Here is a 17,665-nt window from a genome sequence, read left to right on the forward strand (position 1 = left end):
ATACCATGGTGTGCTAAATGCCACCATAGCTAGTATTTAGCAACAATTTTGTGATCTGTTTGTTTTATCTACCTAGAAACCGCCTTAGAACAAAACAGGCAAGGATTTTATACACATGTAAGTACTGTTTTGTTATAGTTGATTCGAAAAAGAAAGATAACGATGTGGTCTAGTGGTTTCCACATGTATTTGAGTGTCAGCAACTCTGAGTTGTAATCTCATCCAACTGTCTTTCTGGCTGACTCAGATTACTTACGAAAAATTACCTAACTTATCTTTGTTTCATTTTTCTTATAAAATGGAAGAAATTGCCCTTATTGCAGAGAAAAAAAATTTAACTTAACTGATATTTATCAACACCCTGGAAAACATACCGTGATTATCCCAAATACACACACTGACACACAAACACCAGTGCATTTTTTTTGACCTCCAAATTTCTTCTCCTTCCCTCAAAATCTTAGGGAAATATTAAGATGAGAGCAGGGAGATTTATGCTTTTTCTTTTCCCATTTTAAGGCATCTCACTCCTAGTTCAGCAGCGTGGAGAGAGATTTGTTCTGAGCTCCTGTGCTGGGCAGTGATTCAAATTCCCGAGGTTAGTGGCAGCGTCTCAGAGAGATGCTCAGAGATTTTCAAAGCTCCATTTTCTTTTAATTAGCTCCCCCTCTGCCTCAGGCAACACGTTCAGGGAATCAATAGGTTAGACTGAGTGCAGACTTTGTAAAGGTATCAGGAGCGATGGTATGTTGGGACTTGTCAGACCCTGGATTCAGGTTTCAGGAGGTAAGCATCACTGGTCCAGGAATGTTTAGAGAGGAGATTTCAAACAGAAGCAGCTCACCAACTCCTGGAGACTGCCTGACCCTGATTCCCAGGCAGGAGCTGCCATTACTTTCAGCTACTCAATGGCCCTACACAAGTCATTGAACCTCCAGGGCTTGCTCAGGAGACCTGCAGACGGAGCCAGACACTGGTTAAGAGTTAAATCACACTTGAGAGAAACTGCAAGCATGAATTCAGCTGAGGTGCTAAAATACTCACGGAGAGGTTCTCAACTCCATACACTATCCATTCCCCCCTTCTTATTATCTCTCCTGCCATAATAAGATTTTCTCTGTGCCCAGAAGATATTTTGAGTAACACCCAATGTGCTTATTTTGTGAGGCATAAATTTCATTTGTGGCATTATTATTTTTTATTTATTATAAACATGAGCTGCGCAGAGGCTGACAACAACTTTGCTAGGAGAGATACGGTGGATTTGTTTCTAGAGTTCAAACCTCGAGTGAATAGTTCCTGCTGCTTTAGGTGTTGCAATAATTGCTCTGGCACAAACTATACAGAGTCAAGGGCAGAACATTTGGGATTCTTTGCAAGCATTCATTATTTATGCTGGAAATGGAACTGCAAAATTCCTTTTTAAAAAAATCAGATTAAGTGACGTGGAAAAAATAAAAAAGACAAAGCCTTAGTAATAAATCAGTCAGTAGCCAGTATTAAGTGACAGTAAATACTATCAGGCCCTGTTCTGTTTGAAGCCTCAAGCAGTATAACTCTGAGTGTTTATCTAAAGGATTCAAAAGAAATCTGAAAAGCTGGAAAACACAGGAAAACATTTTAAAATTGTATGTTACATTTTAAAAAAAATAGGCTCAAAGTATTTCTGAATGTAATACCTCTAAATTTCAACAACAGGTTTAATTTTTAATCTGAAAAAATATAATGAGCATACACTGGATTACCTAAAATATCTGGAAACACAGAAAAATAAAGTGTTCACTGATTTGCAGTTTGGGGGAGAGGTTATTTTCTTCTTTCAGATTAGTGCTTGGACCCATCGCTTTAAAATTTCAAAATTCTTCACCTAAAAAGGTATTTGGAGGTTGAAGAAAAATACACACTGAACACATTTTGTGAAAATATGTTTAATGATGACTCCAAACTCTTTTGTATAATGTATAATGACAAAAGATCCAACGTTGGGATTTCCCTGGTCATGCCTGCTTTCCAGATATTTCAAGTCTGGAAAAGAGGATACTTAGGTTTCAATTTAGGCTGGAGATGCAAAAAGGGTTTATATCTCTCAGCCCTTGTCCTGTTGCAACGTTCCTTCCTAAGATGCATGAAAGCAAATAAGCACAGTGGAATATGTGAGGTCTTAAAGCAGAGCCCCATTAACCATGGTGTAGAGCTCAAAATATTACACATGGAATTCTTCCTCTACCTTTTCTTCTTCCCTTCAATCTCCGACATTAGGTATTTTTTAAACTTTGGGGATAGGAGAAAGTGAAAGAGCAAGTATCTAGACTTAGTCTCTGGTGCAAGAGAAGTTATCTACACCAAGTCAAATGCTTCTTTGACACTTCCTAGTTGCCCAATGGTTACTGCTGAGCCCTTAACAGCTTTTTGATAGTTAGCACAGAAAACTCATGTCAGGTCTGTCCCTAGTATTTGTATAACAGGGGAGGGATTCCAGCCAGGAAAACCTCACTTATCTGATTGACAGGGGTCTGTACCCTACACTTCTCAATTGTTGCTGTTGTTCAGTCACTAAGCTGTGTCCAACTCTTTGCAACACTATGGACTACAGCAAGCCAGGCTTCCCTGTCCTTCACCATCTCCCAGAGCTTGCTCAAACTCATGTCTATTGAGTCAGTGAGGCCATTTCATCCTCTGTCATCTTCTTCTTCTCCTGCCTTCAATCTTTCCCAGCAACAGGGTCTTTTCTAATGAGTCGGCTCTTCCTATCAGGTGGCCATAGTATTGGAGAGTCAGCTTCAGTATCAGTCCTTCCAATGAATATTCAGGACTGATTTCTTTTACAACTGACTGACTTGATCTCCTTGCAGTCCAAAGACTCTCAATAGTCTTCCCCAACACCACAGTCCAAAAGCATCAATTCTTTGGTGCTCAGATTTCTTTATGGTCCAACTCTCACATCCATACATGACTACTGGAAAAATCATAGCTTTGACCATACAGACCTTTGTTGGCAAAGTAATGTCTCTGCTTTAATACACTGTCTAGGTTTGTCATAACTTGTTTTCCAAGGAGCAAGCGTCTTTTTATTTCATGGCTGTAATCACCATCTGCAGTGATTTTGGAGCCCCCCCAAAATACAGTCTCTCACTGTTTCCATTATTTCCCCATCTATTTGCCATGAAGTGATGGGACTGGATGCCATGATCTTAGTTTTTTGAATGCTGAGTTTTAAGCCAGCTTTTTCACTCTCCTCTTTCACCTTCATCAAGAGGCTCTTTGGTTCTTCTTCACTTTCTGCCATAAGGGTGGTGTCATCTGCATATCTGAGGTTATTGATATTTTTCCTGGTAATCTAGATTCCAGCTTGTGATTCATCCAGCCTGGCATTTCACATGATATACTCTGCATGTAAGTTAAATAAACAAGGATTATAGTATACAGCCTTGATCTACTTCTTTCCCAATTGTGAATTGTGGATTTCCCATTGTTCCATGTCCAGTTCTGTCGCTTCTTGACCTATATATAGGTTTCTCAGGAGGCAGGTAAGATGGCCTGGTATTCCCATCTCTTGAAGAATTTCCACAGTTTGTTGTGATCCACATAGTCAAAGGCTTTAGTGTAGTCAATGAAGCAGAAGCCATACTTAGAAATCCTCTGATCCTTTAATTTTGAACTATCATTACTTTTCTTCACATTTATCCAACAGCTATCTCCATGTTTCTTAATTTTCCCCCAATACATGCACAAATACTCAAAGCAATGGGGTATACTTGTTCAGAAGATGAGCGCTTGCTAAAATCGTTTTATCCTATAATATGTGGATAGCAATAGATGTCAGCCTATCAGTGTAAGTGACCAATGAATCAAGATTCATTATAATTTACATGAGACAGCATCCTCTTGTGGATTTGGTTAGCAGCACCCTCAATGTGTACCAGCAAAATAGAGCTTCTGGATCTGCAAAACTGAAGATCAGATTCTACAATCTGATAAATCCACATATAGGTATGCTCCTTTTATTCTTTTCATATCTGAAATTCTGGTTTTGATTTCCCAGAATTTATCTTTACAGTGTTATATATCTATGAACATTTTTAGAATAATAGTTGGACCAAACCCTGTAAAAGATAAAAGCATCACTCAAATTCCACGTTTTTTCCAAAGAAATAAAAAAGAACTTAAAAATTTTAAGTGAACAAGTACAGCTTAAGAGAGCTCTTGCTTTAACGTCTGAGATTTATTTTTTTTCTGATCGTATTTCAACCTTATTTATTTCATTTTCCTTTAAATTAGTAGGTGAATTTGACAGTCCTAGAAAGAAAGGCCATAATAGCAGTGCCAGGGGCCAAGAATTGAACAAGCTTTCCTACACCATCCCTGTGTCTCAACAAGGGCTCTACCAAATACCTAATTTTAGTATTTGGCTCAACACCAAACACCTGGAAATGGCATCCAGCCAGGAATGAACACAAAGCTAAGCAGTGGGTGACCAAGTGCGTCTGTCTCCTCTTGTTTTCTGCTTCTTAGCTATTAGGTAAATAAGGTAGCTATTAGGTAAATAAGGTAGCTATTAAATGATGACTTACACAAAGACTGCAATTTTAGCATTCACATTTCATCTCTCCAACATTTATCGGGCTCCTCAGCAAGCAACAATTTGATAATATTTGTTAGGAAATTTGTGATATGAATATAATATTTGTGATGACGACCAGTTTGATCTCCTACCCAATGCTATCTTTGAGGATGGTTTTCAAATGCTTTTCTCCTTAGACCAGAATGTACACATGAAGCATGTCAGGCGTCAGATGTGTTAACATGGAACATTCAAAACTGATTAACTTTCAATTGCCAGCTTCTGCCTGAGCATGTTCTGAGCCAACATCCTCTTCACCCCCTAACACACACACATGTACACGTCAGAGCACTCAGGACTCCTGACTCCATTTCTTCACCCACAGAAACCACATTTCCTCTCACTCCTTCTCACTTCACCAATCCACAAACCCTTTAACTACCCCTGAAATATGGAGCGATTTCCCGACATCTCCACAAATATAACAGAAAGCTTTTGTGGTCTCATGTAACCAAACTTATAACCATATGCACGCCTCATGTGACCAAGAAAATCACTCATCTCTCTATTGTGTCCAATTTAGGATTCTTTGCAATAGACCATGGTGCACCAAATTTTAAGACTGTATTTTGGTTCTATGGATTTCAGGCATACATATAAAAACATGGAAAGCAATGCTAGATTTTTTTTAAGGCATTGTCTTTCCAAGTATTAAGCTTACTGACTGTTTTTTTTTTAAAGACTCCAAATTTTGCTTGCTTTCTGAAGTAAACGTGGCTATTTCCCTTTGGTCTTAGAAGGGTTCTGCAGAAACATGCTTTAAAACAAAATTTATTCATGTAATATGAGTTTATAAGTTTTATATATATATATTTATACATATATATATATACATGTATATATATATAACTGCAAAGAGATCAAACCAGTCAATCCTAAAGGAAATCAGTCCTGAATATTCATTGGAAGGACTGATGCTAAAGCTGAAGTTCCAATTCTTTGGCCACCTGATGTGAAGAACTGATTCATTGGAAAAGACCCTGATGCTGGGAAAGATTGAAGGCAGGAGGAGAAGGGGGCGACAGACGATGAGATGGTAGGATAGCGTCACTGACTCAATGGACATGAGTTTGAGCAAGCATTGAGAGTTAGTGATGGACAGGGAAGCCTGGCATGCTGCGTCAGGCATGACTGAGCGACTGAATTGAATGAATCCTACAGAAATCCATGAAGCAGCAATAAGTAGTTTTATCCTTGATTATTGTTATAAAAACTTGGGAACTTGAACATGTTTTTGCATATTGTATTAATACCTCCTGTGTACCTCCCTTGGGTTCCCTGTGTCTCACCTATCTGATTCCAGACACCAAAGTGACCCCCTGGCCTGTGAGGGCTCTGATCAGCCTTATACAAGTGCAGTTAGAGAGCACTTTACCCTGGGACCCCATCTCTAGCTTCCCACTTGGGCTTTTCTGTCATCACCTCAAGTTGGGGACAGGTGGGGAACCCACTCTCCACTCACACATGTACAGCTTGGAGTTGTGGGGGAATTAACACCTATGTGAGCTTCCTGGGGCTGCCATAACAAAATGTCATAGAATGTATGGCTTAAACAAACAAATAAAAGCAGCCTTATTTTCTCACAATTCTGGAGGCTACAAGTCCAAGATCAAGGTGGCAACAGATTTAGTTTCTTCCAAAGCCTCTCTCCTTGGTTGCCTTCTTACTATGTCCTCACATGTTCTTTCCTCTGTGCACACTCACCTCCAGTGTCTATCCCTCTGTCCATCTAAATTCCCTCTTCTTATTAGGACACCAGTCAGACTGGATTAGGGACCACCATAAGGGCCTCATTTTAATGTAATCAGTTCAGTTCAGTTCAGTCGCTCAGTCGTGTCCGACTCTTTGCGACCCCATGAATCGCAGCACGCCAGGCCTCTCTGTCCATCACCAACTCCCGGAGTCTACCCAAACCCATGTCCATCGAGTCAGCGATGCCATCCAACCGTCTCATCCTCTGTCGTCCCCTTCTCCTCCCGCCCCCAATCCTACCCAGCATTAGGGTCTTTTCCAATGAGTCAACTCTTCGCATGAGGTGGCCAAAGTATTGGAGTTTCAGCTTCAACATCAGTCCTTCCAATGAACACCCAGGATTGATCTCTTTTAGGATGGATTGATTGGATCTCCTTGCAGTCCAAGGGACTCTCAATAGTCTTCTCCAACACCACAGTTCACAAGCATCAATTCTGCGGCGCTCAGCTTTCTTCACCGTCCAACTCTCACATCCATACATGACCACTGGAAAAACCATAGCCTTGACTAGACAGACTTTTGTTGGCAAAGTAATGTCTCTGCTTTTAAATATGCTATCTAGGTTGGCCATAACCTTCCTTCCAAGGAGTAAGCATCTTTTAATTTCATGGCTGCAGTCACCATCAGCAGTGATTCTGGAGCCCCAAAAAATAAAGTCTGACACTGTTTCTACTGTTTCCCCATCTACCTATCTCCAAATACAGTCATGTTCAGAGGAGCTGAGAGTTAGGGTGTCAACCTACAAATTTGGGGGAGCACAATTCAGCCTATAACACACGCCATGGGGACTAATGGGCAAAGGAAACGGATGAATAAATTTTTCTTTCATTCTTCTTCTGAATGGACAGTACGGATTCACATTTTATGTAAGGGCTCTCAAATAGCCCAAGGTGATCAAGCAAGTAGCACTTACAGCAATGGACCACTACCAACTCATCTACTCATCTTAGTGTTCACTCTCCTTCCTTTCTCGCCTGGTTTCCTCTCCATCACTACTTTTGGCTCCCAGGATCACAACTGCTAACAAACAATGTGCACTCAGGTTCTGCTTCCTGGAGAACCCAGGCTAGGATACACAAGCTATCTTATTTCATCTTTACGACAACCATGCCAGATATATATTATTATTACTTCATAAATAAAAAATAAGAGACTCAGAGACAAGAAATGACTTGCCCAGAGTCACACAGCTAGTAAGCTACAAAGACAGAACTTTGATTTAAATCTTTTTTGATGCCCAATCCTGCATTATTTCTTAGGTACCTGCTTCCCTGGTGGCTCAGATGGTAAAGAATCCGCCTGCAATCCAGGAGACCCAGGTTCAATCCATGGGTTGGGAAGATACCCTGGAGAAAGGAATGGCTACCTATTCCAGTATTCTTGCCTGGAGAATTTCATGGACAGAGGAGTCTGGAGGGCTACAGTCCATGGGGTCACAAAGAGTCGGACATGACTGACAGACTAACACTCTCACACTTTCCTATATTATTTCCCAGGTATCATGAAACCTCCTAGGAAAGTCTACGTGTAATCAGATAAAATTTAAGCCATTTTCCCTACCAATTTTTAAAACTGTTTACATAGACTAGAGGCAAGACATCCCAAGTACATAATGTATCTCCCCATTTTTTCAGTGCTATTCCTTTCCTTCTTCGCCAAACCTAAGAGTTTGATGTCCCTCCTCCAAAATTTACCTGTATCTGAAACTATTTTCTTTTTTGAATAGAAATTATATAAATTATAATGTCTTTATTGGTACTATCACTATATAAATTACAATGTCTTTATTGGTACTATCACAAACTATACATCTCCAAGCAAACCACAGCTCACAGTCAAATTAGGGAGGCTCTTACATCTTAATCAAAGCTTAACAATTTAATTGTTCATTAAACATGGGAGTAATTTAGTGTCCTACTATGCAATCATTATTGCTTCCTGAAAATCTGATGTGATGAGGTACAATAAATGAAAACTGAAATATTGCCTGTGGAAGGTTATTTATTATTTCTTCTGGCTAAAAACATTCATAACTGAAATTTATTGGTCCATACTCCCTTCATTATAAATATTTTATGTTCTTGCCTCAGGGATCCATGTCTTAGCATTTAAATGTCTCAATCTTGTGTCAGTAACAGGAAGAACAAGTTCACTGGGTGGAATTTTTGCCCTTTACTTCAGAATGTTACAATAATAATAGGCTATAAATATGTTTTAATTATGCCTTTGATCATTGCTGTAGTTTTCTAGTCTGAATGAATTAAATTCAAAACTAAAGCTGAGCTGGTAGGCATAAATGACAGTAGTTATCTTAAACTAAGATTTTGCTGAAAGCCATATTAATTTTCTGAAAATATTTAAGTGGCCAGAGTGGCAAATCATTTTCCTCTTCTACCTTAATGTGACGTGGTGTCTGACCCTAGCACCATTTTTACATATCAGTAGTGGTTTATGTTTAAGTAAAGCTTTATAGTCTTAGTACTTTTCTATCCAAATCACCACAGCAATCCTTGGAATAAATACCAAGCAGTTTGTAAAAATCTCCATTGTTCAAATAAGAAAACTGAGATTCAGGCAGATACCAAGGTATAATTTTTGTTTTAATTAAAAAAAAAAATTAATCATGAGATAGTAAAATTGTGCTACAGTATGAATCAAATTCCAGTCTTCTGCCCATCTCTTTTTTTTTTCTTAAAGACTTTTTTGATCTGGACCATTTTAAAAAATCTTTATTGAATTTGTTACAATATTGCTTCTATTATATGTTGTGGTTTTTTGGCTGCAAGGCATGGGGGATCTTAGCTCCCTGACCAGCGATCAAACCCATACTCCCTGCATTGAAGGCGAAATCTTAACCACTGGACAGCCAGGAAAGTCCCTGGCCATCTCATCTTACACTGAGGTCAATGGTGAGGAGGTGGAGGAGGGGATGATAGAGAGTAAAGGACGTGAAGAAGTGACAAAGAGCAGATGACCAGGAATGCTGCTGGGGAAATGGGAATACGAGACAGAGAGAATGTTCTGCATTATCTATATTCTCCTAGATCTGTCTCCCTCTCCAAAGCCTATAGAACAGATCACTGGTTGATGATCACTGGGAGACGCCTACAATCACTATAGTTTTCCTGGAAGTTCCAACCAACTATGGGACCAAGAGTGGTCTCATTAATATGAGGCTTATTATATCACTTTTGTTAATGGATATTTTTTTAAATTTAAATGCAGTTGATTTACAATGTGTTAATTTCTGCTGTACAAAAAAGTGATTCAATTATACATATATATACATTCCTTTTTGTATTCTTTTGCATTACAGTTTATCACAGGATATTGAATATAGTTCCCTGTGCTATACAGTAGGACCTTGTTGTTTATCCATTCTATATATGATAACTTGCATCTGTTAACCCCAAACTCCCACGTCTGTCTTCCTCTTCCCCTCCCCCATGGCAACCATAGGTCTGTTCGCTATGTCTGTGTGTCTGTTTCCATTTCATGGATAAGTTCATTTGTATCATATTTTAGATTCCAAAAATAAGTGATATCATACGATATTTCTTTTTCTGACTTACTTCACTTAGTATGATAATTTCTAGGTCCATCCATGTTGCTGCAAATGGCATTATTTCATTCTTTTTCATGGCTGAAGAGTATTCCATTATGTACATGTACCAGATTTTCTTTATCCTGTTAGTGGATATTTTAAAGTTCCAAGTGGAGGACCTTTCAGAGATCTTTATCTCACTTATCCACTTGCAAATAAAATCTGCACCTAGCTTTTGAAGCCTACTCTATGAGGTTTCAATATGAGAGCACACAGAAGGAAGAAAAACTGAACTTCATCTCAGTGAAGATTAAAAAGAAAATTGTATGCTGGTATTAAATTATTCATAAGTATATACACAAAGGAAGTGCTAGCCTCTCTTAGCATATATAAACAAGTTGACAGGGAACATTTCCTGAAGAAATACTATGTAACTTGAAGAAAAGGTGATTTTTGACAGTTTGCATCCTGGCTTTCTTGCTCACTGAATTTTCTTACACTATCCTATGAGACCATGTGCTTGCTCTCAAGTGTATTCCTTGAAACAACAGTTCCTCTAGAAATAAGTTTACATGAAAAGAGTAATCTGTAATCATATTTTTAAATGCTGGTCCCCCAACATATTCTGTTGACAAAGCAAAGCTGAGTTTATTGCTTACTGTGGTGAGGAAGACAGTTACTTTTACAATCATATTTGTAGCATCTTGAAGTGAGAAGGACAAATTAAAGATATTTACGAGATTTGAGGGTCTGATTAAAGTTGGAATTGATTAGAATTGCAGAAGTTTCATGATATAATAGGATTGGAACACAGCATGGATATGGTTTCAAACAGAATCTTGAAGAGCTAGCCCTTCTTTGATGCCACATTATCTTGAGAAAAGATATTTATTCTAATGAGGGTAAATCAAATATTTAGATAAATAGATTTGCTGGAAGTTCTTAAAATGAATAATAAAGTTATTTCCAACTTTAACAGCCTGGGCAAGTTTCCTAAAGACTAAAGCCAGGTAATGAGATAATCATATAGTAAAGTCATGGTAACGTAGAGCCTATACAACAAACTTGTAAGTGTAAATAGTTCTCAACATAAGTTTAGGAATTCCTGGGTCAAACAAAGTTAAGCAAATGTTTTAACAGTGGTGCTTTTCGGAGACCTTAATACACAAATGGGCACATAATTTTCATGGAAAAAGTATACAAAATATTTTTACCTTACTTTTATGAAAATAAAATATGCCTGGACTAGCATTGCATATAGTTACAGAAATAGTGACTTTAGGATATGCATATTTTTTTAAGAAAAAGGAGGTAAATATAAAACCCAAATAAAGGAGTAACTATAATCCCAGCCTGGCATTTCCCCACACACAGGCACTAACAGCTTAAGAAACTGGCACAAAGGCACAGTGGGCCATAATCCAGTTCAAGAGTTAAGCAGACAGCATCAGTGATCAGAATGGAGTTTCACAGAACCAAAGGGTTTGAGGAGGAAAGTGAAGTAGATGATACAAAAAGAGGGGAGTCCTTTTGTGGAGATATGTTGCTTAGCTAATAAAATGAGTCACGGATCTTTTTATGTCTTCGATTTACCCTGCAATGTCAGGATTGAATTGTTACATAGCAACAACGCTTTTAGTAGATGCTACTCTTCTGAGGCAAGACATACCTTTTACTAAAAGTAAACAAAAGTTGAAAGAACACTTTATCTTCATGCACACATAATTTAAATGGCCAGACATAGCTTGACTATTTTCTATTACTCCCGAGAACAGGCTAACAACTATAAATAACAGGTCATCTACTTAGTCTGGGAGTGATAAATGCCACTGCAAGATATCATTCCTTCATTCAATAGTGAATGGAGTCAGTCACTTGACTGGAAATGACTAGAAATGACATGAGCATTTCCATTATTCGATAGAAAAACTGAGTAACACTTTTTTTTTTTTTTGCTGTAAACAGTTTTTTACTCCAAACAGTAGTAACTGTTTCTACTTTTGGAGAAACAATAGAGGGAATAAAGCAAATGTTTAAAGCATCAACTCAAAAAATACTTTAATTAATTAAATATCAATTTAGGAAAAACAGGCTTAATTTGTATGGCAGGAAATAGTTGATTCCAGGAGTTTACAGAAAGGTTATTCTTCTGTGCAATTGCAAATGAAGCTCCAGAGAAAGAAAAAGTCCAGATATTCTACAAAAATCAATGTGGTTGCTGAGCTCAGATTGTAAAGGGGGACATATAAAACCCAAACATCACTGGCCCTTCCTGTGACTGGCCTGAGATAGTGACGTATACAACATAGCAACCTCCAAGAAAGCACTGTAAAGTAATTCAGATCTACATGAAAACTGCACACACCTTTTTTTATCTCTCATCCATTCTTATGGCAGTTTCTTCCCTAACACCTACCACTTTTTTAGATTCTTCCTTACACTTCTTCCCTAAAATCCTTCCACTTGTTTTAGTCCAAACTCAAATGCCTATGACCACTTTTTTTTTCTAGGCCTCCTGTTAAAAATAAAATTGGTCTTTCTCTGTTCTTTGGATCTAAATTGAAATTTCTAAAGCCTAGCCCTAAAGATGCAAGAATAATTAACAATTCTTCCTTCTTAGAGCTGCAGGGGAGTGGAGGCTGACCAAAGTCTCAGAATTTGTATGTTAATGTCTTTGTCCTCTCCATGTGTTCAAAAGGTGAGATGAAAGAAACATAGTCAAAGATTCTTATCAGAGGGTGGTAGAGAATTGACAGCTTCAGGAAGTCTAAGCACCAAATAAAGTACGAAATTTACTAACATGCATACCTCCTGCCCTCCCCCACCCCCAACACACATTAACTCTTTTAAGCCTTAATCAGAGTATGTAGAAGGTAGAGAAGAAAATGTTCTCCATTTGAGGCCAATAATCTTTGACTAATGATAAAAGAGAAAGCAAACCTTTCTTTGGACTGAAAAAAAACAGAAAACATTGGTAAGAGGGAATTAATTGGAACTGTAGCTGGGGAAGGATAGTTAAGCTTCTGGTCTCAAATTATCTCTAAAGGTCTCTAAGGAACCTGCAAATTAGATCATTAAACCAAACATTGCCAGTGACCTTTGAGGGACTGTCAAGAACAATAAAGGGGAATAAAACAGGAGATAAGCAAATACCAACCAATTTTGAAAAATTGGATAAAAGGAGGTTTGACAAATTAGAGACAGTTAAGAGTTACATTGATTTCAGCTAAGATTTTAGGATCTGTTATACAGATGAATAGGTTTGGAAACCTAAAGAAGCAATGATCATTAGGAGCCAATAAAGGCTCATGAAAACAAACCAGACTCTTCTCACTTCTTTCTGTGTGTCAAGATCATGGCAGGGTACAAATAGCACATACAACCAGAGGGTAACTAAGGTGAATTTATAGCAGGGACTCTTCATAAGAGCTTGGGATAAGGTTAAAGGAAATTTAGAGCAATAGTGAAGCAACTGTGGAGAACTGACATCACCCAGCACAGGACTGGCTACATAATTTGCAGGGTCAAGGGCAAAATGAAAATGCATAACCCTTTGTTCAAAATCCATTAAGAATTTCAAGACAGGGAGAGCAAAGCATTACCAAGCATGGGGCCCTGTATGACCACACAGTCTGCAAGCCCACTGAAGCCATCTCTGACCCTTAAGTTTCAAAGCGCAAGGAGGGAAACATGTATGAGAACCTGGAGAGAGTTGTAGCTGTATCTTTAGCTGGAGGAGTCCACTGGAAAGACCAAAGAGAAGCTAAGCCACTTATATTTAATACTAAGCCACTGATTACTTGTGGCTGTGAAGAGAGGGATGGTGAAATTCATACCTTAATCCCATTCTATAACCTCAGACAATGGAATCAAGTTAATACAGTACACAGAAGACAGGTTCCAGAAGCACAAAATGGGGTGGAGAGTGAATTGGGAGAGTCAGGAGGAATATTTTGCACACCTTTATGAAGTCACTATGCTGTTAAATCTGTGACACCTGGTAACTCTGCTCTAGAAGGACTTTAGGAAAGCATTTGACAATTTCTCAGGAGTTCCTGTTGGATAAAATGGAGAAAGATGGCCTATAAGTAAAGATGATTATGTGGATCGATAACAGGTTAAACAATTGTATCCAAGATAAGAAATGGAATAGTTCCTGTTATATCAGTAAACAAGGGTGTCACAGTCATCAGCAGTTGAGGCCACTATGGATAGTGAGCGGGTGAGCCTGAGGAAACTCACCTAGGGAAAGACTACCTGCCCTCTAGCCATCAGACTGCACCCCTCCCCACAGTGAGCCCGGAGGAGACTCAGAATGTAAAAACAGAGGATACCTGGACCCAGATAGCTAAGGTGCATATTAAGGGAATGATTTCAGAGAGCCTAGACTCTTTCAGAGTTGGTGATGGACAGGGAGGCCTGGCGTGCTGCGATTCATGGGGTCGCAAAGAGTCGGACACAACTGAGCGACTGAACTGAAGATTCTTTCATCTACTCATACATAGAAAAGTGCTAAATTCCTTAACTTGGGATATCTGATTTCTTTAATTAACAATGTTTTTTTTTAATGTTCAGGATACCTGCTCTTTGTTGCAAAACTTTTATATAACCTGGCTCCCTCTCTCACCTCTTCAAAGTAGTTCTTTCAGGGTTACTTGATATTGCCGGTAAGGTTACCTCCCTGGCTTAAGACCTAAAAATTCCCCCCAAATAAAACACAGCTCTCAACTTTTGGGTTATGAATATTTTTAAGTCCATAAAAATATACTGAAAACCAGTACTATCCAGTTTAGCATATTCTAGTACTGATCTGCAGATATAGAAGGAATGATTATCAAAGCATGGTTTACAGATGATTGAGTGACTAGCCAGGATGAAAGAATTAAAATCCAAAAAGATCTTGACAGGCTGTAGCAATGGGATAAAAAGATCTTGGCCAGCTGGAACAATCAACTAAATCTAATAGTAGTAAATCTTGGGATTTGCTCTAAAGTTCAAAAGCCAGTGGCACAGGTTTGGGAAAAGGGAGACAATACATATGATGTCTGAAAATGACTCAGGCAGTTTAGGGGAAGGTAAAGTCAATGTGAGTCATGAATGTGGTGGATTCTCCAAAAAAACCGATTAGGTTTTAGGTAGAATTAATTGAACAAAGGAGGTGATAATCCAAACCTGGGATTGTGTTGATCATACCACACCTGAAAACTGGGTTTATTTGAATGTCATATATGACTTGTACTTGGAGAAGACTAATTAGGATAGAAGAGACTTGTAAACTAGGACCAACCATAGGAGCTGGTCTGGCTTTAATAAGTGATGCAAATGACAACATGAATGTGACTACTGTTGAGACTAGTGTTGTGACTACAGTTCAACTGGCAAACAAAAGAAGGGCAGAAGACACAGATGAGATCAAAGATATACGTGTGGATGAGGCACCTCTTAACCTTAGTTCCTTCCCCTGAGTTTGCAGGGTTAAGACTCTACTAGGATAGAGGACCCTAAAACCAGAAGCTCACTGTCTTTTGAAAGGAAAGGGGGACATTTTCGCAGAGGGATTCACTTTGTTAACATATGAAGAAATTCTTGCTTTCAAACCGTGATGCTGGAGAAGACCCTTAGACAGCAAGGAGATCAAAACAGTCAACCCTAAAGGACATCAACTTTGAATATACATTGGAAAGACTGATGCTGAAGCTCCAATACTTAGGCCACCTGATGCAAAGAGCCGACTCATTGGAAAAGACCCTGATGCTGGGAAAGATTTAGGGCAAAAGGATAAGGAGGTGACAGAGGATGAGATGATTGGATGGCATCACTGACTCAACAGACATGAGTCTGAGCAAACTCCAGGAGATAGTGAAGGACAGGGAAGCCAGGCATGCTGCATTTCATGGGGTTGCAAAGAGTCAGATGTGACTTAGCGACTGAACAACAACAGATATATACTTCTGAATGCTCTTGCTTATTTGTCATTATGGCTATTGAAGAAAACCAAGTACTAATACAGAAGAGACCACTCTGGAGAGTAATGGTATACAAACTGTATCCAAATATATTAAAGACTGCCATATGGGAAAATAATTGTCATTGTCCTTCACTAAATCAGGAAATAAAATAGTATCATTTTAAAAAATCAGAGAGAGATGTTTTTAACAGTCCAATTTCCTGAGAGCAAAATAGAAATAAGAAGGTTCCCAATAACTAAACATGAATAACACAGGACACAGCCTAGATGATTCCTTAACGGGTATGTTTTTTAGGCAATTCCAGCATTCCATGGTGTTTAAAGTCATTTTTAAAGTTCACTTCCAATGCTGAACTTCTGTTCGTTCATTCTTTCATTCAGTAAGTATTTATTGAGGACAAGACACATTCCCAACACTAAGAACTGAGGATACAATAAAAGAAACAAGCCACTTCTCATGGAGCTTAAATTATGATGGAATAGGTGGCGGCTCAAACGGTAAAGCGTCTGCCTGCAGTGCTGGAGACCTGGGTTCAATCCCTGGGTCGGGAAGATCCCCTGGAGAAGGAAAGGGCAACCCACTCTGATACTCTTGCCTGGAGAATCCCGTGGACAGAGAAGCCTGGTGGGCTACAGTCCGTGGGGATGCAAAGAGTCGGACACAACTGAGCGATTTCACTTTCACTTTCAGGTAGACAATAAATAGATCATTAATAAAATGTCAGGAAGTAGTGGTAAATGTGAAAAAAATAAAGCTAAGTAAGAAGCTCAGGTGATGGAGAAAGAGAAGGAGATATGAATAAAATGGTCAGGAAAGGCCTCTGTGGCTAATAAGCTCATTTCTTTATCATACTAAATTTCTCTAGATCTTCAATCCTGGCCTCTTCTTAAGGTTATCATCATTTTCCTTCCTTATATTAATTACCCTCCCTCTGGTTTACCTTTTAACTCCTAAGCAGAGAATAACTTTAAATTTTAAACTCAGAAGAATTTAGTAGTAAATGTATCATAGTGTAATTTAAAAGCAGGATGTGCCCAATACTTTCAATTTCATTTAGAACCATGATGTGGGTATCTTCATATATCTAGATACAGTACATTTCTCCCTCTCCACCAACAAAAGCTTTGTAATATTTGGGCCCAGGCCTGTCTTTCTAATATTAGATTGTTATTTCTTAGAGGATAGGGCACAAACACTTACTTAGCTGTGCCTCTTCCCCATCTCAGGAAATGTTTATCTCCCCTTCACCTATGCCATTCCTTTTATTTAGAGAATAAATGGAAATTATTGATATTTAACTGAAAATTTTTATTTTTGATGGGAGCATCCAATCAAATCTAACATTAAACAAAGGAAAGTAAGAAAACAAAGCTCTGTTATATCCTAAGCTTTAAAGCTCAGAGGAAGACAAAACAATTGAATTATAGACACAAATTAGACACATAGATACAAAATAGCCTATGAACTTTAACTTTTTTCTTTTTCTTTCTTTTTAAACAAGTGTATTCATATAGCTGAAGGACAGGGAGGTATTTGCAGTTTCACAGGGTTAAAAACATCATAACAATTTTCTGTTAACACAATGTGGGCTTCTCTGGTGGCTCAATAGGTAAAGAGTCTGCCTACAATGCAGAAGACCCTGTTTGGAACCCTTCATTGGGATGATCCCCTGGAGAAAGAAATGGCAACCCACTCCAGGATTCTTGCCTAGGAAATCCCATGAACAGAGAAGCCTGGCAGGCTACAGTCCATGGGGTCCTAAAAGAGTCAGATGTTACT

The 17,665-nt window shown here is 38.6% G+C and overlaps 1 long non-coding RNA gene across 1 annotated transcript; it reads right to left on the reverse strand.

The window, feature by feature from the left end:
- Nucleotides 1–1,912: 1,912 nt before the first annotated feature.
- Nucleotides 1,913–13,844, reverse strand: LOC145542961 (uncharacterized). Its single transcript, XR_014080314.1, has 2 exons — nt 12,283–13,844; nt 1,913–4,103 (listed from the first exon to the last, which is right to left on the reverse strand). It is a non-coding gene; the product is annotated as an uncharacterized LOC145542961 (long non-coding RNA).
- Between the last annotated feature and the right edge of the window lie 3,821 nt (nt 13,845–17,665).

The sequence above is a fragment of the Giraffa tippelskirchi genome, chromosome 3, assembly GCF_054371585.1.
Source record: "Giraffa tippelskirchi isolate mGirTip1 chromosome 3, T2T-mGirTip1v1.2.pri, whole genome shotgun sequence".
Classification (NCBI taxonomy): domain Eukaryota; kingdom Metazoa; phylum Chordata; class Mammalia; order Artiodactyla; family Giraffidae; genus Giraffa; species Giraffa tippelskirchi.